At 45.4% G+C, this 23,307-nt stretch overlaps 1 protein-coding gene across 7 annotated transcripts in view; it reads left to right on the top strand.

Moving 5' to 3' along the window:
• EXD1 (exonuclease 3'-5' domain containing 1) overlaps window positions 1-23,307 on the top strand; it is a 972,955-nt gene that overhangs the window by 822,362 nt on the left and 127,286 nt on the right. The window lies entirely within an intron of this gene.

Raw genomic sequence — 23,307 nt, 5'->3', positions numbered from 1 at the left:
GTTAGTCATCTTAATCCATTGGTCTGTTCAGCTGTCATTTACCGTTTGATTTCTACCATCGCAGTTTACAGCACTGGGCAATTAGGCAACCCACTTCATCCATGGGTCTCTTCACTGTGAGTGATGTTATTTTGCCTGTGCACATGTGCTTGAAAAGTAAGCCCCTTCAGTGCCACAAACTTGTGGGCCGAAGTGTACTTTAAAAAAGGTTTTAGTTCTTTAGCGACAGCCTAACAGTTCCCTAAACATTGCTATTGGTCTATCCGGTAGGAAGACCAGATGCCAAAAGACACCCCTGCACCCACTGCCCGAGTTTGAGTGGCCCAAAACCACGAGGAGCTCTCCCCAGCAATCCTGACCTAGGATCTGGTGATCCTCCCTCAAGCTTCAAGACGAAGCCTGCAGCCTCAACCTAAAGGGTCCTGGTCGGTCCCCCGATCACGACCAGAGTTGGTAAGAAGACCCAATGCCACAAAACACCCCTGCACACCCGACTCCCCACGTCCAACCGACGGTGTCCAGGCATCCCCTCAAGAACTCAACGTACCTCGCCAGCTGGTGGTCGCCTTCAGGAAATCTCCCAGCCTGAGCTTGCAGCCTCTTTGCCGAACCGTAGGTCTCCATTGGAATCCACAAGGTCCCCAGCGTCTCCTTTGCACACTGGACCCGGCCACCCCAATGCCATTGGTGGTGCAGCTCCTGTGCTCATTGTTGGTCCCTGCAGTGCTGACCATAACCCCTGGAGCTTTGTTCCCACACCCAAGTGGCCTGCTCGTAAGCAGTCCCTGACCGAAGGCCCATTTAAGCCCATTGGCTAACGTTGGGCCCCTGCACTCTGCACCCGGCAGCCCCAGTGCCGCTGGTGGTACAATTCGGGTGCCTACCTAGACCTCCGGGAACTAACTACCAAAACTCCCACTCGTAAGTAGTTTACTTACTTGAGAAACCGCCAACACATTTTTCCCATAGGAACTCATGTTATGAGTTTTGTTCAGGAAAATGTTTTTGAACTGAACTTTGTATGAAAGAAAAAGTAACTACACTGCAAATCATTAAAGGTCTTACTTTCCGTGTATTGTGAGATCCCCGGCGTGGAGACTAAGCATACCACAGAGTAGTCGATGTAATCCAAAAGTAATTACTGTGTAATTTAAACTGTTTTTTTAACCAATACCAACCTATAACAATTGCAAATTCAACCACAACTGAATTTCCTTGTAAATTCTTGTATTTGAGAGTATATTTTACTTACCTGTGTCAAGTCCTGCTTAGTTCTAAAAAAACCAACATAATTATACCTTTTTAGGTCTCGCCTGATCCAGCGCTTGCGCTGATCTGGCCGAGACATTTTGTATACAGGCTTTTCAAAGTGCTGCCGTGGCCTAAAGCTACAGTGCACGTGAACGTGCACGCGCGCAGCGCCATGTGTCTTTCCACTGTAGCACGCGATCGTAATCGCGAACACTTTCACTTTCGCGGCCGCGTTGCCAAAGCTTGTTTCATCTTGGACATCTATTAGAATCTCCGTTTTCAGTATTTTCATTTCAATTTGTTTACTGTATTATTTGCTTCATCTATTTCGAATTCTTTGTACGGACTGTGTGCCTTGTTTAAACCGATATCATCTATCTATCGGCTTCATTAGTGCTTTATTTGGGTCCCTGTTCATTTTATTTTTGGCTGCCATCACGTGCTCCCAGATTCCTTTTCCGGATACCTTTGAAGTAGCCTGTCCCTCCGGTTCTATTTAAACCTCTGGTTTTCCCGCGTATGTTTTGCATCGGTTACCAGCAGGCATTGTTGGACGGCTTTATCGAGGGGTCATCTCACGGATTTTCAAGTGTTTGGTTATCTGGTAAAAATTCTGAGCTAGAGCACCTTTACGTGTTCTTAATCTAGCACTTGTCAATTTTCAATCTTTTTATAGCTCCCGTTTACTTTTCAGGAGCTTTGAAATGGAACCTTAAGATTATCCTCACCCGGCAGGCTCCAGTTCACGGAACTCGTTAACCTACATAATCAACACGAGACTGCCTTGTATATGAAATGTAGTAGTTACGGGGGGTTGCGATTAAGTTTAACTTTGTATCATGTATATGTATTTACTTCAAATATCTTCGTATCGATCAACGTGCACTGTTATTTTCTTTTAAAACTGTGAGATTAATCCTGAAGTGGGTTACACGTAAACCACCATCTTAAACTTTCACCCTTTAAAGAACGACCAGTTTATATCAGCCATAGGCTGTCGCTGTTCCAACGCAATTATTTTATAAACTTCTATCTTTCCCATGTACAAATCACTTTACTAGCAGACACTTTCACGGACCATTTTGCAGTCAATTAACAATTTATTCGGCGGGAATGCCCTTGGAGATGTGCTGCGCCATTCCTTTCTCTCGGTATGAGCCTATTTCGACTTTAATATTTTAATATTTGCACAGCAGACTGTATGAAATAAAACGAGGTACGTTCATGTTAACTTGGGACGCAATTTGATACTCTCTCACCTCCTAAATGAAAAAAGAGAAGGTCGAAATAAGGCAGGGCAGCAGAAGCTCAGCAAACAAAGGAAAATAGTACGAATAAAGCACCCTGCCAGCCTCCAAGAGAACGCAGTGGTGAATGGAACTGGGTGGCTCGCAACTTCCATGGCAACACAGAGTAGGGTGTTGTTGGCAGAACTACACAGGCAAATGCACTTAGGCAGAAGCTATCAAGCAATTTGCGAGAAAGCGCTTGATGAGATTATGTGGCCACAAAATCACATCGCGCCCTATTTTTGTTTTCAAAGCTTTTTTTCTGTCTCCTCTCTGCCGTTCTTGGCAAGAGGCAGGGGTTCATTAGAGAAAGGGCCATCGTTGGAGTAATTGTTTATTAGGGACAATGATATGCGAGCAAAAAGCACGCACAAAAAAACACATCAAATAGGGCCAGGCAAGGGCCAGCACAGCCTGACACACAGCTGACCTCAATGTGTTTCTCAACTCGTTTTATGGCTTCAGTGGGAACAGACACCAGGAAGCACTTCTAATTGATGATTTAGCTTATCTGCAAGAGAATGTAGACAGCAGTGTGAGATGTGGGGCCTGATGTTATCTAAATTATGATACGAATAGTAAACAAGCATTTGCAATGAAATAGTTCTCGCATTTATAAGAGTTTGAGCTATTGGCATTGTAAATGACAATGCTTTTTATTTAAGTTTGTTTTTTTAAAAACAGAAATAAAAGGCACTGTCATTTACAATGCTAATAGCTCAAACTCTCGCAAATGCGAGACCTATTGCATTGCAAATGCTTGTTTATACTTACTTAATTGGTCTGGATTCAGTTTGAGTGTGTGCGATCAGTCTTGATTGAGTGAATACAATAAATGCTTAGCACACCCTCTGGATAGCTCGCCCACACTACCACATGAAGATCTATTAGTACTTACCTAATTTAGCCTCTGCTATACCTCTGGGAACTCCCTGGACTCTTTGCTCACTATACCTTACTATGGTTTAGTATATACAGAGCCAGCTTCCTACAGCGCCACCTTTGAAACCATTTGCACAAATTCATGAAAAGCTCTCAGTAGTTGATGGTGTTTTTATGGAAAATGATTTGTGTTCCTCCCACGTTCATAAGAGAAAGCATTATTGCAGTAGGACATTTTGGTCATTATGGGGTGGGTGGTACATGTAAAAATGTCAAACAGTTCTTTTGTTAACCTTCTTTGGACACACAAGTTGCGAATTGGGTTTCAAAATGTACTACTTGTCTAATCTGAGAAACATTGGACAACTCACCTTGCACCTCTTCACACAGCACCGCTCCCAGATGATGTTGGGTCCAAAGTTGCTGTGGACTTTGCTGGCCCTTTTGACATCCTATGATCTTCTCAAATATCTTATTGTTCTTGTGGGTTCATTTGGATTTTGTTCCAGCACCCTCTACAGCTAATGTTATTAGCTTTTTACAAAACGTTTTTGGTTTAGAAGGACCCCCTAGAGAATTAGTGGCATACAATGCAAACCATTTCACTTCTACACAAATGAAAGGTTTCCTGGCCAAACATCATGTTAAGCACATGCAAGTTGCACTGTATTCTCCTCCGTCCAATGGTTTGGTTGAGAGAGTGAAATGGTTTCTCAAGGAAAGAGTACAGACAGCTGTAGCAAACAATCTACATGTGGAAGAATTTTTTAGAGAAAATTTGGGAATACTCCATCACACCACATAGTACTACTGGCATGGCTGCCTTCTGCATGTTAAGAAAAAGGTCACCCAAGAACAATGCATGTCCTGATTGGATTAGAGACATGCTTTCCAAAGACAAAACCTGATGGTGTGAGCTCAATAATCTTGTCAATTCAAGAGTGTCCCAGGCACAAGACATTAAAATAATGCACTACGATAAGCATGGTGTTAGGTGTGTAGATTTTTGTGTTGGTGATTTGGTAATGATTAAAACCCCACACAGAGTGAAAAAGGGAAGAAACTAAATTTTCTGTTATCTCAAAGTAATGAGTTGCCAAAGGGGCATTTCAAATTGTTAGAAGAGGATGGTGGATGAAAAGAACAGTAGTGAAATTCACTCCTGAACAATCCAACGTTATAAGCAAACGTAGAGAGAAATGTGGCGCTGATCAAGGTAGTGATAACGTTTGGATTTCGTCTCATTCTGAGTACTTGCCCTATTGTCATTCTGGTCAAGAGGATTTGACACAGCAGAACGGTTTTGAGCAGTTGTTGGCTGGTATTATGTCAACATCTGCTCGAGCTGTGTCCTCCAGAAGAGATGACTGAGGTAAGGGACTTACTGAGGCTCCACATGATTTAGGTATCCCTATTTCTAACAGATATGGTGTTTCAACTCCTGGTTCTAGAGCATCACACAATGTATCTTTACCTACTAGATTCAAGGATTATTATACGACTTGATTCAAACTCTTTGTTATACTAAACCTATGTATTCACTTTTCTTACTAGTTTTAACTTAATATTTGTTTGTTGCTTTTATTTTTTTTTGTAAGGAGGGAGATGATGTTGTGATTGTCTGTTGTGTGTCTCCTTTATTCAGTATGCCTGCTAATAGTTATGCAGCAACGCAAGCACTGTTAACCGTTGTGTGGAGCTCCATGTTCTCCGTTCTTTTTCCCTGGTTGTCAGCTCTCGTTTACTCAGTTGATGTTGGGAACTGGTGGAGAAAGGATCCACAGGACGTGTACTCCTTTAACTTGAATAAAAAAGATTTAATTTTGTGTACATCAACAGCCTCTCATCGTATTCTTTGGGTACACTTACCTCTTACCTGGGGTTGAAGAAATTCCACATTTCACTTTCCCAATCGCAATAAAGTGCCTCCCAAAATTGACTTTGGTGCTAGGAGCATCGTGGAGTGAGGATCTACACTTAATTTGTATATTCAGGACCAATAAAGTCTTCCCTAGGAGTACCAGGGGTATGGGGGTGAGGGTCCTGTAACTATAAGCAGAGGCCTGATGAAAGATGTTTGATATGCCCTGATGATGGAGAAATTGCACATTTCATTGTCCCCATTGTAGATGCCTAGCCCCATAAGATCACATGGCAATAGTTTATGAATCCATAAATATTGCTAGGAACCAAAGGAAATATAATTAAGAGACTTAGGAGAATAGTATTGATATATCCAACATTATGCTAATGTTGAATTTATCTTAAAATAGACCTAAAATTATTCATAAGACGTTCTGGTCTGTAAGCCAAAATTCAGCCTTCCTGTGGACTTTCCTGACTGGTAAGAGTTAACAAGATTAGCCAGGCTGCTTTAAATAGATAAGTGGCTCACCCAGAAAGAGGCTATCTGTTGGAGAGAGCTCTGCTATACAGGACAGCCAGAGCAATGGAAAGCCGGAGCAGGGAAAAGGGGTTGTAAAGCATGAGCTTCAATGGAGGAATAGGACAGGCAGAGAATACCAGGTCCCGCTACCCTGCCCCCCCTCATCCCTTTTGACCCAGTCAGATATGAGGCTTAGGGAAGGAATCCGCAGATGGTAGGGGGACGAGAGCTATGAAAATGGTCTAACTAGTTTTTGCTCCTCTGCTGAGATATCAGCCCTACTGAATCTTGGAGGAATAGCGCTTTCTGGGAGAAGATTATGCCACACTTAGGAGGAAGTGGACATGCTCTGGGGAGTTGCCCTTCACCTCATTGGGCAGGAGTGCTCTCCTGCCTGAAGCCAGAGAACAGTGAATAAATGGGAGAGGAGCAGAGCCTCCTTGATCTGCTGCTTGAAACTAAGAGAAGGATTGCCCTGCTGGATCCTTGATTTGCAGCACCAGGCCGTGCATTCTGACTCATTGTGCCTGCTGTACAATCTGAAACTACAGCCCTGTGGAGGTGCCTTGCTTCAAAAGGATGAAGAAGTGGACTCCTTGCAAGCTACAGGTCAACAGAGCTCATCTGCATAAACTCCACCATGAGTCCCCTACCTGGAGTGAATCCAGTGGACGTTTAAGGGTTTTGGCCAGGTGCATTGTGAGAATTGTGGCTCCAAACTTTCCAGGACCCTTTTACAACTTCCAGACCCTTGGATTGTGTTTTGGACCCTCAAATGAAACTTCAGGAAGCAGTTCCAGAAGTTTGGATCAACTTTGGGGAAAAAACTCCATAAGGTGACGAAGTGCTAGAGCATGTTTATTCTTTAAAAATTCACATCTCTGGTTCCCTACATTGGATGTTTGTTGTTTTGGTGTCATTTTAAAAATACAAATATGTCCTATTTTTATAAATTGGTGTGGGATTTGTATTTTGTGTTGTTTCTTAATTATTTACTGAGTGGGTGTTTTTTAATGCTTTACTTACCTGTCTTCTAAGTTAAGCCTGCCTGCTGGCCGCCTAGCTACCCAGGGGTGAGAATGGTAATAATTTATTGAGACCAATACTGGGCCCTAGACCGTGTTAGCGGACTTATTGCCAGTGGTAGATGCATATTTAACACTACTAATAACACACTTTCCAACTGTCACAAACTTTTTTTTAACCACACATCCATCAGATTACATTACGCCTGTAAGGAGTCTGCCCAGGATCACCTGAGTCCTCATGGACAGAACATCTCCCCCTATAAAGTACGAACAAATATATACACATTACAACTCCTCGATGAGTTGTCTAGGTGCTCGCACCAGTCTTCCAGATCTAGTTGTACGAGATAGAAGAGGGACACCTTCTTCTGGGATCTCTGGAGAAGAGTTGTATGCTTGACTTGGGCACTCATATGAACTTGTCTCATTTGCGAGGTCAGGAGCTGACAGACGTAGAGGCAAAGGCTTAAAGTGTGACAAGTCACTGGTTATGGATTTTCCAAGTCGTTGGACAGTTACCATATGTCCTTTCCTTGCCACAACTCTTAGCGGGACAGCATCAAACAGAGTGTCTCTGTCTTGCGTGTCTGCTTTTGCTTAGCAAGAACCCAGTCTCTTTTCTCAAAAATGTCACTTTGCATTTGCAAGAGGTGTCAGTGAGTCAAAACCCGTCCGATTCTATTGAGCAGCTAGTGGTGAATTGTGGTATCCTTGTTCTAAGAGCTCTCCCAAATTGCAAAGTGGCAGGACTTTCTCCTGTTGTGGAAAGAGGAGTGGAACAGTAGGCACAAAGGACTGGGCGTAAAGCAGTGTTGAGGTCGATGCCTTTCAGTGCAGAATGTTGAACCGCCCTTTTCAAAGTACTCCTAAATCGTTCAACGCCATTTCCCTGTGGCGAGGGAGGTGTACCTTTAAGAAAGTCTGCAAACTGTCTGTTATTGAAGGGTGGACCATTGTCACATTTGAGAATGGAGGGAACACCCATGTTGTGAAAATGTCTTGCAGCCTCTTGATGACTCAGTCATGTATGTTTGATGATAAGTCTTCCATTAGAAGAAAACGTGAGTACTCGTTGACAACTACCATGAAATGATGTGCATTATTGAGGGGTCCGAAGAAGTCAACCTTAGTCCTCTCCCAAGCTTGCTTAGGTAGATCAGACATGTTCAACTGTTGCTGAGTCATTTTAGGAGAAAGGCAGTTGCACAGATGACAAGCTTTGAGCTCCCTTTCAACTCGTTGTCAAGACGCCGGACCCACACTCAATCCCTGAGGGCTCGTTTAGTTGCAGCAGTGCCGTGATGTCCTTAGTGTGCCAGTTAAATAACTTTGTTGCCTCAGGCTTTCAGAGATGACAATTCTGCCCCTCTTAGTATGACACCGTCTTGTGTAACAAAGTTCTTCACATCATCTGAAGGAGGTCAAGTATGTTTCCTCCATGTTCGTGTTGTAATGATTTCCTTGAGCTTAAGCATATCTTTGTCAGAATCTGTTCAATAGAAAGAGATGCAGGCGTACTTGACGTTACTATGAAATTCACGAAGGCTTTAGCTGCTTTGGCCGTTGTACTATAAAACTGTAGCAAAAAGTCATGTAAAGTAGTCTGCGGGGTTTTGATCTTTCCCCAGTTTGTGCACGATAGTGTAATCATACTCCTGCAGACACAACCCCCACATCTCGATGCGAGGGGCCATCTTGGCTTTTGGATTTCCGAAGATTGTGAGAAACGCCTGATGATCCATACCATGGGTGAAATGCTTTCCATACAGAAACACATGGAAGTGTTCACACGCCAACCCTACAGCTAAGCTTTCTTTCTCCGGTTGAGAATAAGCACAATCAGTTTGAGATAGACTCCGGCTAGCATACCCACAGTGCGCCTGAGTATTGGGCTGTCCATTGTTTTGGGCAAGGATTGCGCCCATCCTTACTGGGCTTGCATCCACCACAATCTCTGTATGTAATTTCTGATCAAAGTGAGCCATTTCAGTCTCATTTTCAATTGCATATTTTCTTTTCTTGAAACTTCGTTCACATTCAGTTGGCCATTCAAACAGAACATCTCACTTTGTTAGTTCTTTTGGAGGGGCACTCACAGTGGCAATATCACAAATATACCTGGAGCAGTAGCTGACCATGCCTAAGAAAAAGTGCAGCATGGTCATATCTTCAGGAAGTCAAGTAGATGACAACTCTTGTACCTTTTCAGGGTCAGGAGTCATCCCGTTTTCAGAGAAAATCTGCCAAAAGACTTGGTCTGTTTTTATGCAATTCACACTTCTCAGCATTTAATATGAGACCTGTATCAACAAGCAGACGACATACTTGTGTGAGTGCTTTGTCATGTTCCTTTCTTTTAGCCCCAACACTAGTAAATCATCACTGTAGTTAAAAGCATGTGTGACCGGCTGAATTACTCATCTAATGACATCTTGAAAGATTTCTGCAGCTGATGACACACCAAAACTGAGGGTCTGAATTAGATCTTGGTGGATCGGGTCCCGCCATCACTTTTTCGATTGTCTTCCTGCCCTCCAACTTGGTGTTTTGCCCACTCTATTTAGATGCTGGTGGTTCGACATACTAAAGACCGCCAGGATGCCGCCGACTCTGCCACGTATGTTTACCTGCATCGACGTCCCAATAGGCAAAAGCGGCTGTCAGAGGGCGGACCGCCAGTTCGTCCGCCTGACCAATCACGATGTGTCTTTACTTTTTGACACCTTGAGATACTGAATAAATGTATTTTTCTTTAGGTAGTCAATTTTATCTCACTAGTTATATACACTGCACAACATTTATCCTTAGTCACACTACACCTTAGGTAGCTTCTTCAGAATTATAGGAGACCTTATCCTTGTAGATCTATTTCAAAACATCCGTGAAGCTCCTCCTTCTTTCGACACTAGCAAAGGAGTTGTAGCTCCTTAACTGCACCAGGTGCAGTTAAGAGGAGGTCCCACATGATGAAACATGCCACTTCGGTGGGTGATGGGACTTATTCCTCTTTATGAGGACTGTTTCTTTACTTTCGTTAGGTTGTTCTCATTGGCTCTCGGTTGTGTTTTGTAGACCCACGGATCCGTTTGTTGATATAGGTAAAATCTTCACACCTGAGTTGTGGTTTGGAAGGGATTTAAGGCAGAAACTCACCTTTTCTCACTTTCACACAAAAAAAATTTCCCCCATGGACCCGATCTACCAAGTCTTGCTACTGATGACAAAATTCACACTATTGTGGAAGGAATCGACGGTAAGCTCCACTTTTACCTGTTATATTTTGACTTGTCTTTTAACATATGCACTGGACTTGTGCTTTTTTAACTCTTAGCATACCAATCAGACCCTCTGGATATTGTGGCATAGATTTGCAAATTTTGTGACACAAAAATGAAATGAAACTTTTGCGGCATTATGGTACTTTATTGTACTCGTAATCATTCCTTTTTATCCTTAAATCAATGGAACCTGTTTTAGCTGAGTATTCCACTTTGAAAGAGACGTGTTTAAAGTTTCTGCAGCTCTTCAGAAGCAAAGCTCCTATCCTAAACTCGTGGGAGGGGGCCGTATTTCTCCCTGGGTTGTTGTAGCGCCCATGAATGCACCCCTGCTGGAGCACCGCTGCCTCCCTGGTCCGTAAGGCATGACACCTCTTCCTCATGCACCCTAGGGCGCATGATCGTACTGGGTGGAGAAATTTGTGGTAGTGTCATGTAGACCTAAGGTAAATCTTATACAAATATTACTTGGCAATGGTCTGAATATGGTACCTAAAGTGATTCACTCCGCCCACCAACTGCAGTGTTATGCATGTCCCAGTCACAATAGGAGAAACCATACTCCGCTAACTTGAAAACCATTTCTGAGATGACTTCTAGCCTCTTTTCATGCCCACACACCACATTCACACTTCTCACACTTGCCATGGCATACCCACCCGTGCTGTAGACTCCACTTAGAGGTGCAGCTGCAGAATAGAAGCCAGCAAGTTGCATCCCCAAATTCTTTTTTTGTTTCATTTACATTTTTTAAATGTCATTCATTTTCTTTTTTCCCCTTAAATTTTGGCACCCGAGTAATTTGACTGTGTTCTAGGCGACATGACTACACTCCAGGCACACCCACACATCACACACTTGCTAACCTCATGCATCACACATCATAAACCAGTGACCCCTAGTACATCCACACTGTACACCACACTCCTGGAAGCTGGGGCACCCACTATACACAGCATTGTTTGCTTTTCACTCACTTCTAGGCACCAGGCAAAATGAAAACTTACAACTACACAAATATAATGCAAAACCGTCCACCTGACCCATAACCCTCACCCCCAGACAATTCACAGCTCTCGCTCAAATCTCACGATGTGTATGAGATACCGCCATATAATAATAATAATAAAAATAATACTCAAGTTTATAAAGCGCCTGGTTACACTAGGCTAGTGTGTCCCCATGCTGCAGTACAAGCCTAAAAGCCACATCCCACAAGACCCTGAGCTAGATGAAAGAAGACCGAAACTTAGACTGAGGGAAAGAGATGAGTTTTCAGTTCCTTGCGAAAGTCTCCGAAGCCTCCATCCGCAGCCTCCAAGGGAGTTTGTTCCACTGCTGTGCCGCCAAAAAGCGAAAGGAGCGACCGCCCATCCTTGCCCTCCTGATGGTAGGAATGCTAACCTGCCCCGTCCCACTCGATCTTAATTGATGGGTGGGGGAGTGAGGGGTTAAGAGGTTATGTAGGTAGGTGGGTCCCTCCCTTTGTAAAATTCGATGGCTAACACAGAGAGCCTTAAACAGAATTTGCTTCTTGATCGGAAGCCAATGCAGGGCAGCCAAGGCCCTCTTAGAGGAGGCTCTCTTGGGTAGCATCAGAACCAAGCGAGCTGCCGCGTTCTGAATACGTTGGAGCCTCTGTATGCATTTAACCTTTGCTCCCAGGTAGAGTACATTTCCATGGTCCAGCCTCGATGTCACCAAGGCATGGACCATGGTTTTTCTGGCTGTGGTAGGCACCAAGTCCAGGGTCTTCCGGAGTCCACACAGAACTCCAAAACATGTGCCTACCACTCGTCTGGTGTGGTGCTCAAACAAGAGCTTGTTATCAAGCCACAACCCTAAGTTTCTAACCTGATCACTGGGCATGGGGGTAGGGCCCAGAGTCTGTGGCCACCAAGCCGATGACCACACTGATGGTGCTTTACCTACCACCAACACCTCCGTTTTGTTCCCGTTCAATTTAAGGCAGTTGTTAGCCATCCAGGACGCCAGTTCTTGCAGGCATGTAGAAAAGTTAGTGGCTGCTTTCTCATCTGCTTGTGTTAGTGACACCACCAATTGAGTGTTGTCGGCATAGGACACAACTTTGACCCCAAATTTTTCCGAGAGCTCTGCCACCGGAGTGACATAGAGATTGAATAGGGTCGGGCTAAGGAGGGACCCCTGTGGCAACCCCTGTTTCAGCTACCTGGAAACTGCGACCTTGCAGAAAAGATTCTATCCAATTCAGAGCCTTACCAACCACACCTCCCTTTCTAAGACACTGTAGCAACGTGTGATGGGCCACAGTGTCAAAAGCGGCCCTTAAATCTAATAGATTTAAGGACGCCGTCTGTCCCTCATCAACATGTTTCCGAATGGTCTCCATAGAAAGGAGCAAAGCCGATTTGGTCAAGTAAGATGCTCGATAGCCAGACTGGGTGGGGTGGAGTAGACTATTTTTACTAATGTGGGCTGACAGTTGGTTGTTGACTACCTTCTCGCAAAGTAAGGGAATACCGAAATAGGACGCAAATTGTTCAATTGGTCCAAGCTGACATTGGGTTTCTTTTTTAAAGGGAGGACAACGGCCTCCTGTTTTTTTGGAACAGTACGTGAGCTGAAGGAGAGCTCTAAAAGATGTCTGATGCTGGGCTCGAGGGTCTGAATAGTCCCTCTCAGCACCTTGGGAGATGTAGGGTCTCTAGGGGAGCCAGACCTAATGCTGGTGGCTATCTTATTTAGGGTGTCATGTGATGGAGCAATGAATGCATCAAGACATCCTATCCCCATTATGTTGGCAGAAACGTCAACATCCATGCACCCCTCGCGTGCAGAGACCGGGAAGGTGGAGTAAATCTTCTCTACCTTCTCTGCAAAGAAGTCTGCCATCCGATTGCAGGACTCCACTGAGCCTACAATGGGCGCTGCGATGTTAGCCAGGGAGGATATCTCTTTAAAAACAGTGAACCACTCTTTAACCGAATTCTATGCTATCTCAATCCTCTCCTTATAGTAGGAAGCCTGAGTCTTTCTAATGAGGGCATGATAGCACTTGAGACTGGTTTTGTGTTCACTCTTAACAAGAGCCGAGAAATCTTTTCTCCATCGTCTTTCAAGATGTTTACAGCCTGCCTTTGCCATTCTAAGTTCGTCCCCGAACCAGGGGGCATATTTTGCTTGTCTCCCTGACGCCTTTGCAGCCCATGGTGCGGTGCTATCGAGAGCCTCCGTGATACGTCTCTCCAAAGCATCACATGCGGAGTCCATCTCCAGACCACCCGGTTGCCCACCCTGTAAGAGGGCCTTGTTAAAATTCTCTAGCGAGAAACCTGCCCACCTCCTGAATTTTTCTAGATTTCCAATTTCTCCTTTGCACTTGGTACAGGCATCCTAGCCTTAAAAGAGATCATAAAATGATCCGACCAAAGGACCGGGAGCGGTGGCTCTATTTCTAAGGCACCCCAATTAGCAAAAATTGGGTCAAGTAAGTGGCCCAATTGATGAGTGGGGAGCTCTGATTTTAATGTCAGCTGTAAAGCTGCCAGTTCCTGGCAAATCTCTTGAGCCCCCGAATTGGACACATCATCAAAATGAAGGTTCCTATCCCCCAGCAACAGTAGTTTCTCATACCGTAGTGCCGGTTGAGTTAGACACTCAATCAAACAAGGGGCGAACCGTGTAAAGGATCCTGGAGGTCTATATACCAGAAACCCTTTTATGATGTAATTAGTGGATGCTGTAATAGAAAAAAAAGCAGCTTCACTGTCCATGATATCCATTGGTTCGAGGGTGCACTGAATAGAGTGTTTATGAATTATTGCAATCCCCCCTCCCCTCCCGGTGGGTCTGTCAACTCTGATAATACCATAGCCACTAGTGAGGGCCTCGAGGATTTCAGGGGCAGAGTCTTCACTTAACCACGTTTCTGTGAGGAATAGCACGTCTACCTGGACATCTAACAGGTGGTCATAAATATCCACTCAGATATCTACAATTGATCAGAGAAAGGCTCAATGTCTGGCCAGACTCCTTGATTTTCAACTGGGGGCTGACTGTGAAATGGCAGTGACTACACCTCCCACTGTTGCTTCCTACCTTTATACTATGCTTACATTCCTCCCCAATCGTGGGGCATAGCGCATATAGGTGTTGGAAACTATAATACCCTCCTTGGTCAAATCCGACAGGGGTTCTGGCCCCGGGCCCTGGTCGGCCACGGATGGGCTCAGACGGGCTTGCCTTTGGCGCGCCTGCTGCACGCCACCGCTGTACGCCACCGCTGTGCAGCCGCTGGGGCATGTGACCTAAGTAGCCGGACTCGCCCTCCAACTAGAGCGCTAACCGCTGCGAAGCGGAAGTGCCTGGCTCTACCTTCCCCGCCCTCCGCGCAACGGTACTAGCTACCGCGCCGGGGCGGCAAGGACAAAGCACTGAGCCCAGGCCTCCGTGCTAAAAGTGAGCTGGCAAGCCCCCCTTACGTTCCCCTAAGTTGAAAGCAAGTAAAACAGATTAAAATTGTCAGGGCAGAAGGTAAGAGAAGCCTTAAACGGCCGTACCGCTGAACGGGTCAGGGGGACACTGCCACTGTCGTCCTTCACCTCCATACACCACCATAGCACACACGTCTGTTGGAATAATTTTACATACATCTGGACAGAAAAATATTCCTATGTTTCCTAAACTGCGCACTTCTATTTATTTCTGTATTATTAAAATACTTCTTCCGCTATTAAATCAAAGCTATACTGCTAAAATAACTGTTAAATTATCTGTAGATGCAGAAACACAGTTTGCAGTTCCTAAAATAGCGATCTGATAGTAACGGTTTCAAATGTGGTAGTCGTTGTTTTCTCTGGGATATTACAGTGCATTGTAGTTCATGATGAAACATTAGCTCTCAAACTAAAACTTCTAATATCATTTACATCGTAAGTTTGCCAAAAGATGTCCTAGTTTCCAAAAAGTTGGGAATTGAGAGGTGAAAATATCTGTTAGTTATGTTTTCATGACCCTTTGTCAGTCTTGTCAACAACACTGACGTTTTTGTAAAAAGCGCGTTCTTCAACTCAATTTTGAGATTTTTTTGCTAATCGTGAAATTGCAAAATCCTGGAGGGTCTGACCAATATGCGATGCATATGTCTGTAATGTTGACATTTAAGAAATGTAAAGAAACACACATGCATGATTTAAATTGCATGATACCTTTTTGTACAAGCTGTCTTCTAAAAAATGAACAGTTGCACAAAAAAGTATATCAATCAAAAAATTAAAAGGTCATCATAAAGGTGTGTTTAAATACTTTTTGAAAATTGTCAAATTAAATATATGCATTACACACCATTGAGATTAGTGCAATGTAACATGATGTAGGATTGCACTAGACAGGGTGTCCTTTACCTTATTAATTACCTGTTAAATCAATGTTATTACATGGATGAATATGTTGAATGATTCAAATTTGGGAATATTTCCCTTTCTATGGTGCAAGTCCTCGACTGTATCCATTATATTTTAATGTGTAATGCATATGTGTTTAGCCTAATCAGTAATCAAGGTGAAATAAACACACCTGTAGTAATACTTCCAAAAAATATTTCAAACATCTATTTGTTGCTGCAGGTGTCTATTATCATAATGCATGTCTGCACCTAAATACAAATGACCATCACATGCTATTTTAACCAGTGTATGCACTTAATAAGGTTGAAATAAAAAAGTATGTGGTATTTCCTGTCATAATGGTAAATAAAAATATGTACATCAAATTTTAGTCAGTAGGATTGCTAGGAATCAAACAATTGCCAAGGAAAATTAATGTCTGGATAAACTTGGTGTTAGAAAGGGTGATCTCCCGTTGACAGATGTATGCATCTAAACCAAGCAGGGCCGCTTCTTTCTAGTCAAGATACATGGGGGGGGGGGGGGGGGGGAGAGGAGGATACACTTCTAAAATAACCGCAGCTCACCCCCTTGGAAGCTCAGCACGAGCAGTCAGGCTCATCTCAGAGGCAATGTATTAAAGCATTTGCACATAACACACAGTAAAAACAGTACAAAAGGACTTAACGCCAGTTCTAGAAAGATAGACAATCATTATGCAAAACAAGACCAAAATGATATGAATCCAACTAGCAGTTATTCAAGAATATCACTAAGCAAAAATGGAATTTAGAAACAGTTCCTTGAAATTGGGCGCTCCGTCCAGGGCTACCCCGGCAGCATAAACAAACCAATCCAACGGGCCTGCTGCGGTGTCAGAACACCCTCATTCAAAGTACATTTTGTCCCGGCTGGCTACAGCGCTGCGGGCCGGCTGCAGCAGGTGTCGAGGCTGTGGTGTGAAGCAGAGCGCTGCGGTGCCCTCAGGCAGTGGCTTGGTTGCCGTTGTCCAGCGGCGTCGGTGAGACCAGGGCTGCGGTGAGAGGTGGGGTGGTGCAAGCAAAACGTCTGTCAATCTGGGGTCGAAGGGGCTGGCGTCGGTGGGCCAAGACTGCGGTGTGGAACGAAGCGATGCAGTGTTGACTGGCAGCGTCTGAGACCAGGGCAGCGGAGTGAAGCGAAGTGGTGCAGAGTGCGGTGCTGTCATGATGATACAGCGGAAGCTAGGTGTAAAGGAGTTAATTACACCAACATCTAGGACCTTCTTCCCCTTTCTTTATAATTGAGTGACTGGAGAGAGAATGATGTCTGACAGCCCGATTATCGGTAGTCTACCAAGGGGCTACTATTCCCAGAAGTCCTTGGTATACTGGGCAAAAAGGAAAGCCTGGAAAGGTCTTGGCGTTCAGTACTCTATATAAGCCCCTCCCTTTCCTGAGGTCGGGCCTTGACAATTTCACATCAGTTTTCTGTTGCTTTGGTTCACGCTCAGCCGACAATCGTGTACCTGGATTCCCCGTGCACGAACAGTTGCGGCGTCCGAAGACCACCGTCGGAGAGTGTTGCAGCCAAGCCAGCTGATTCCCGGAAGCAAGCAGTGGGTAAACTGACAGCGCGACGAAAGCGAGGTATTTGCCTGGAGATAGGAGGGGAGAGAAGGATCTCCCTACCCGCATTTGTCATTGCCGTAATCCGATACTTGCCTATGCTGTGCCTCTACAGCACACAAGACTTCCTTCGTTCCACTGAGCTTTGCAACAGTGCATGAGGATTCTGGGGGTTGGGCTGTGCCTCCCAACAGCGCGCCCGGATTTAAATGTTACACGGGGTGCCTCTCCGCTCATGAGGTTGTACCGTGTGCTGAGAGTGACAGTCACACTGCTTGCCTCATTTGGGGGTGCTTAGGAGACAGCAGAAAGTTGTTCAGACTCTATACTTGGATGGTTCGGTCTCTCAAGACTTTATAGGTAAGTGGGTTCTCTGTTCTTTACATAGGGACCCAGACTTGGCTTAGCACATACTTTGGTTTCTTCTATTGACTAGAGTAACAGAAGTGCACATTTTGGATTGTGTACTCCTTGGATATCGGAGGTGCCGCTTCTGTACAGAAGTATTCCATTGCTGTGTCATTGTAAGTTCTTTGGGTAGCCTCACACTCTGCTATTATGCTGTTTATTTGTGTTCTTTCAATGCATCACATTCTCACTTCTTTTTCACTGCAGTGACTCCGAGTTAGGTGGTGTGGCTTCTGACAAGACTCGTACACGCTGGAATACGGCTCAAGTGAGGACAATAGACCTGGCAGCATTGTTTATTGTTTTATCCATTCCCCTTTTCCCCGGAGTGTTCCCTCTCAGAGCGGTGTTGTACGCTGTGGGGGCTTACACTAAAGGGAATAGGGGACCTTACATCGATCCATCGTCCCCGCTGGTTGGCATCTCAAACGTTAGTGACATTATCCAGTATTGGGGTATCTTTCATAGATTCACATGCCTGAATCATTCCCCGTCGCCGAGGCGGGAGTCTCGGTAGATAAAAAAGTAGTGCCAAAAAATAATTAGTAGTAGTAGTAGGCCCAAAGAAAAAAGGCCCTAAGGCCTATATCTTAGAAGCCTATCTACCTTGTTATGTAAAATAACCCAAGAATTGGTAGCAACCAATCAGACATCAGCACCCTTCTAGAACCCTCTCAGCAGAGCCAGCTCTCCTCAGATTTTCACCGCACGTCGTGTGGAAGGGAGTCTCCCTGAGTGCCTACTCAGTTCTTCTTTTCTTCAGTCATGTCTGACAAAAAAGCTTTGTTTAGACCCTGCAGGACCTGTGATAAGAAGAGGGTCCATGTAGACGACCAGCATGAGGAGTGTATTTATTGTCTACATCCTAAGCATGTTGCTAAGGACTGTAGAATTTGCCGGACTTTCCCTCCTAAGACCTTAAGGGACAGAAAGGCAAGAGTTTTGTTATGGTTGAAATCTTCCTCGGCTGAGGAGGATGACAGGGCCTCGACATCTAGCAAGAGAGCTAGATCAATTGATAGTTCTTCCAGTGAAGGGAGAAAACATCATAAGGCCTCTCATGTAACTTCTGACCATTCACAGAAGTCACAAGACTCTGACAGATCCAAGAAGTCTTCTACTACAAAAACCGTGAGTAAATCTCAGGTTAAGACTTTGTCAGTGGGATCATCTTATACCATCTCTGTGACTTCTGCGGCTCCTCTGTCGACGGCTACAGTCTCCACTACTTCGATATTGTCACCTATCATGTCTCCTAGGGCGTCTAAAACTCCTTCGACAATTGCGTCGACCTTAAAGGAAGTTCTGTCAGCATCGTCGATGACCACATCGACGACGAAAACCCCGTCGACGACAACCCCGTCGACGACGACGAAGACCCTGTCGACGAAGACCCCGTCGACGACGAAGACCCCGTCGACGACGAAGACCCCGTCGACGGCGAAGACCCCGTCGACGGCGAAGACCTCGTCGACGGCGAAGACCACGTCGACGGCGACTATTTCGTCGACGATGACGATCCCGTCGACGGCGAAGACCCCGTCGACGACGACGACAATTCCGTCGACGGCGAAGACCTCGTCGACGATGACGATCCCAACGACGGCGAAGACCTCGTCGACGATGACGCTCTCGTCGACGACGATTACAATCCCGTCGACGCCTCAAAAGACAGCAAGTCCGTCTATGAGGGGAAGCCCGTCGACGAGAGGTTTCCTTAAAGCGATTCCAACTACACGCATATTCAGCTAAAAACTTTTCATAAACAGGATTACAGCAATATTTCTCCTTTGCTGCCTTCGCATATCCTGGACTCATATACGGAAGGGGATGATTATGAAGAGGAGGATGATGAGGGTCCTTTCGGGATAGCTAAGCACCCCTCGGAGTTGCATATTAAGTGTCAGGAGATGGATGAGGAGGATGAATACCATGAGCATGCTTACCAGGAAGGCCTTACGGCACCAGTTTACAGGCATTCCTCAAGAGATTGGGACCGTAGAGAATCAAGTCATCTCCCGCCTACACTGATTCAGGACCTTCAGGCCATGCTGGCGGATTACCGCCAACGCTTTCCTCCACAACAACCTCTTCCTAATATAGAACCGACGGAAGAGTCGCACACGGACATGCCAAATTCGCCGATTCACCCTGCTGGTTCGGGTACACAATCGTACCATGATACCATTTCCACTGATGAGGAAGATATCGAGGAGGGTGAAGTACCGGATAAAGACACCAATCTGGATCCTTGGGATGATTACATTATTCCCATGCCTTCTCCACCTATTCCACAACCATCGGATTCTCCTCCAGAGGATATAGGTGGCTTTCACAATTTAATGCAGCGTGCAGCAGTCAGGTTTCAATTACCAGTCACTGTGGAGCATACGGATTGTTTCCTCCATGACTTTAAAGAGGAGCAAAGGAAAATTACCAGAGCAATTCCCATCATCGATTTTATTTGGAATGAGGGGTTAAAAATTATGAAAACACCTGCTTCTGTACCTGCGGTCCTCCCTCGAATTGATAAGAAATATCGTGCCCCTCCAGAGACGCCCTCCTGTCTCATCGGTCATCCCCGACCAGATTCCGTTATATCACAGGCTGCTCAACAAAAGTCCAAAAATCCGGCTATGCCGATATCGACGGCGCCGGATAGAGAAGGGCGAAGATTGGATCTGATCGGCAAGAAGTTCTCTACGATGGCGGCAACTTCTATCAAAGCTGCAAACTCCTTGGCCATTCTTGGTCGCTATGACCGCCAGATGTGGTCAGAATTCTCTGAATTCATAGACCTCATTCCTGAGGATCGTCAACAAGAGGCAAGGAAAATACTTCAAGAGGGAGAACGAGCCGCATCAGAGATCATAGACTGTGCTCTTGATATTGCAAATACCAACTTTAGGCAGCTTGCAGGGGCTGCAGTTCTTAGGCGTCAAGGATGGCTTAAAGCAACATCTTTTAGGCCAGAGGTTCAAGCCAAGATCATTGATATGGCCTATGATGGAGAATCCTTGTTTGGGAAACATATAGACGAGGCCCTCCTAGCAATCAAGACTGATACGGATACAGCTAAGTCACTAGCTGCTCTCCAATACAAACGGGGATCTTTCCGTGGTGCAAGAGGTCGAGGCTTTGTTTCAAGAGGAAATTATCAAAGTCAGCAAAATAGACAATATCAGTCTCAATATAGACAGCCTTATGGACGATCATCTTACAGGCAATCTTCCTCGAATAGTTTCTCTCGTCAGGGAGGAAGAAGGCGATCGAACAATCAGGGTCGCGACGCCAACAAGAAGCAATGAGTTACGCTGGACGCCAGTCATCCCTCCTTCCCTCCCAGTAGGAGCAAAGATAACAGCTTTTGCACACAATTGGGAGGAGATCACCTCGGATCGTTGGGTCATCGACTTAGTCAGAAACGGTCACACCCTGGAGTTCTCAAAACAACCCCCTACTGCCCCGCCCAGGGGTCCCCCTCCCCCTCGTCTTCACTTATTGTTCAAAGAAGCTTTAATAATGCTCCGCAAGAACGCAATAGAGAAAGTTCCTTCGCCCCAGAAGGGAACCGGGTTCTATTCTCGATTTTTCCTCATAAAGAAAAAGTCAGGGGAGTGGCGCCCGATTCTGGATCTCCGCAAGCTCAACAAATTTCTAAAGAAGCAGAGTTTTCGGATGGTTACACTGGCCGAAGTGTTGAGCTGCCTAAACAAGGGGATTTTATGGCTTCTCTGGACATGGAGGACGCGTACTTCCACATTCCAATCCTTCCCAAGCATCGCAAGTACCTGCGATTTGTAGTGGCTGGCGTCCACTATCAGTTCAAAGTCCTTCCGTTCGGGCTGAAATCTGCTCCAAGAATTTTTACAAAGTGTCTTGCACCAGTAGCAGCGACTCTAAGGTCACAGGGAATACAGGTATTTCCGTACCTGGACGACTGGCTGCTCAAAGGCCCTTCGAAGCAGACTACCGTAGAGGCGGTTTCAGCATGCCTAAGTCTATTCTCAAACTTAGGCCTCACTCTCAACAACAGCAAATCTCAACTGCTCCCTCTACAGAGAATTCAGTTTCTGGGAGCAATGCTGGACACCAAACAATGCAAGGCATTCTTGTCAGAGGAACGTCAACTTCGTTTACAAAAGCTAGCACTTTCAATCGCAAGAAGAAAGTCAGTTTCTGTCCGGAGGTTTGCGTCTCTGCTGGGGATGTGTTCTTCAACTATAAATCTTGTACCTTTAGCAAGGCTCCGAATGAGACCTCTGCAGGAACAGTTACATCTACAATGGAAACAGGCCTTGGGGTCGTTCAACGACTCCATCAGGATAACACCTCTCATGAGAGTCTCTCTGCATTGGTGGTCACGGATGGAAAACCTGAATTTGGGCCTTTCTTTTCTAACATCTCCTCCAGAATTCGTGGTAACAACAGACGCCTCCATGGAGGGGTGGGGAGGACATCTCCAAGATCTACAGATTCAGGGACGATGGTCCCAGGAATACCGCCAACTACATATCAACAGACTGGAGCTTCGCGCCATTTTTCTCACTCTGCAGGCGTTCCTCCCGAGGATTGTAGGGGCCTCAGTGCTGGTCCGAACGGACAACACTACCAGCATGTATTACGTCAACAAACAGGGAGGAACGAGGTCACTGTCCCTTTCGCAGGAAGCTCAGGAACTATGGGAGTGGCTTACAACACACAAGATATCCTTACGAGCGGAGCACGTCAGGGGCCTTCACAACACGTTGGCCGACAACCTAAGCAGATCCCTGGCAGGCTGTCACGAATGGGAAATAGAGCAGAAGCAACTAGACGAAATTTTTCAGTCATGGGGCAAACCGGCACTGGATTTGTTTGCTACAAGGGAAAACAAGAAATGCCGCTATTACGCAAGCAGATTCCCTCAACAGGGATCAAGAGGAAATGCCCTGTCCATGAGATGGTCAGGGCTTTGTGCGTACGCTTTTCCCCCGATACCACTAATTGCGAAAGTGATCCGCAAAGTGAAGATGGAACATTGCCGCCTCATCCTGATTGCACCCCGTTGGCCAAGGCAATATTGGTTCCAGGAGCTGCTTCTTCTAGCTCACAGCTCCATCCGTCTAATACCAACAATGACGATGTTGACAAGGGAAAGGGGTCAAATACTCCATCCAGATCCACAGTCGCTGCACTTGCACGCTTGGCTCCTGATTTCCTAGAATACAAAGATCTAACCATTTCACAGGAATGCCGTGAGATTCTATCTAAGTCACGCGCACAAAGTACTTTAAAGACTTATCGTTTGAAGTGGAAACGATTTTGTCATTGGTGCGAGGGGAAGGAGGTCCATCCTTTACAAGCTCCAGTAGAGCAAATCCTTCCTTATTTGTTATCCCTAGCTAAATCGGGACTTGCATTCTCATCAATTAAAGTTCATCTTGCGGCTCTATCAAGATTCAGGAAGAGTACCTCTAAGCCTTCGCTCTGTTCCTCTTCATTAATAAAACAATTTATGAAGGGGCTATTCCGCGTTTTTCCACCAATTCGTGCACCTCCTCCAGAGTGGGAGTTGAACACAGTTCTAGCTCAATTGATGAAAAGGCCTTTTGAACCTATCCACAAGGCTGAGCTAAAATTTTTAACATGGAAGGTAGCTATTCTTTTGGCTCTTACATCGGCTCGAAGAGTCAGTGAGATTCAAGCGTTCACCATCTCAGAACCCTTTTTGCAGTTCTCCAAGGACTTTGTTACTCTCAGGACAAATCCACGATTCATCCCTAAAGTTCCGACTCAGTTCCACTTAAATGAGCCAGTGAAACTAAGGGTT

Source organism: Triturus cristatus, chromosome 9 (genome assembly GCF_964204655.1).
Source record: "Triturus cristatus chromosome 9, aTriCri1.1, whole genome shotgun sequence".
NCBI classification, from domain to species: Eukaryota; Metazoa; Chordata; class Amphibia; order Caudata; family Salamandridae; genus Triturus; species Triturus cristatus.
Note: the sequence above shows the minus strand (reverse complement) of the source record. Positions and strands in the feature narration are given on the sequence as shown.